General features: G+C 37.2%; 1 long non-coding RNA gene across 1 annotated transcript; it reads left to right on the top strand.

The window, feature by feature from the left end:
* Window positions 1-495: 495 nt before the first annotated feature.
* Window positions 496-1212, top strand: LOC126427246 (uncharacterized). Its single transcript, XR_007576604.1, has 3 exons — window positions 496-572; window positions 731-837; window positions 1014-1212. It is a non-coding gene; the product is annotated as an uncharacterized LOC126427246 (long non-coding RNA).
* Window positions 1213-1418: the final 206 nt, after the last annotated feature.

Here is a 1418-nt window from a genome sequence, read left to right as displayed (position 1 = left end):
CTTTCGGCTGAAGAGCAGCGCATATGCTGCTGCCAGCCCGCCCCGATGGGGAATTGAAATACAATAAAGAAAAAAAAAAAAAAAAAAGCATATCTCTCACGGCACATCGTCAAACACCGTTCTCGAATGTTCGAAATTTTTGAAAGGGCCGATGAGCCCCAAAATTGATATAAGCAGAGCCAACAGCCAAGGTTTAATCACATGCTTGGAATTATTATATACTATTGATATTACTCTACGGCACGACGATTGCATAGAAATTATCATGAGTTTCACGCATAATTATGTAAACATGTTAATTCGTCAGCTTTATAGTGAACTAGTGATGGGCTAAACTGCGATTTTCCGATATCAGTGATTTCTGTGAATGCTACGTTTCAGTATCTGTTATTCTTAACTGTGATTTGTCGCAGTTAAGGAACCTAAGTCGCGTATCCCTCCGCCACTGCTACTTCCGCGATTTCTGCTACTTCTGCGATTTCTGTGACTCCTGTGATTTCTGCGACGTACCACCGTATGAAAAAGTTACATCTGTCCACACAGAAAATTGCATCTCAACAAACCTGTCATTGGTAAGTATGTTTTACGTTTATTCTTCCGTTGGCTTTAATTTTGTATTAAAGAAACAACTGTGAAAATATTAATAGTGTAATTAATATGTAAGTAGCCGCACAGTACCGTAATAGTTCGTGTTTAGAAAATGAATTCTAACATATTGTTATGTTCATAGGTACCTGAACTACATTTCAGTCACTCAGTAAAGTGATAATTCAAAATATCATTGTCAACAGATCTGAAGAAATTGCCAGTCTTTAGACCGTTTTCGTCAGACGACAGGTTAGTTTCTAAGCGTTTTGATGGACTTAATTACTTCAGTGAGATCGTTCTTGCGAATGTGATATAGCAAATATTAGCAAATGTGATATATCAAATATTAGCAATCTAATCTGTCAATTATATTGCTAGTAATTAGTGACAGCAAAAATTGTTTAATAATCCTTGTGTTTTTGCAGACGCAGTTCTGACTGATTACTGGTTGCTGTACATATCTATCCACATCAAGGCTGTTGAGAGAGACTCGTGAAGATTCAAGACAGCTCTTAGAGGATTTGCAGTTTAAAAGTGAAATAATTATGAAATAAGTGTGTGACTGATTAAAGTGTTTTATTGAAGTTGTTGTGCGATTTTAAAGGAATAATAAATGTTAAATACATTGAGTGAATAATAAAAATCTCATTTTCCACATGTTAAGCCGTCCTACACCCGTAATTTTCCGCCACTTATTTATTGGTAAACACTTGTTGGAAAGTGACATGCCGCCCCCCCCCCCCCCCCCTTTCTCCACAATCTTGGTGTGACACTGACCTGTAACATATCCCGAAGTCTACGATATGCATTTTGAGGCTGTTGATATGAAA

The sequence above is a fragment of the Schistocerca serialis genome, chromosome 11 (genome assembly GCF_023864345.2).
Source record: "Schistocerca serialis cubense isolate TAMUIC-IGC-003099 chromosome 11, iqSchSeri2.2, whole genome shotgun sequence".
In the NCBI taxonomy this organism is placed as follows: Eukaryota; Metazoa; Arthropoda; class Insecta; order Orthoptera; family Acrididae; genus Schistocerca; species Schistocerca serialis.
Note: the sequence above shows the minus strand (reverse complement) of the source record. Positions and strands in the feature narration are given on the sequence as shown.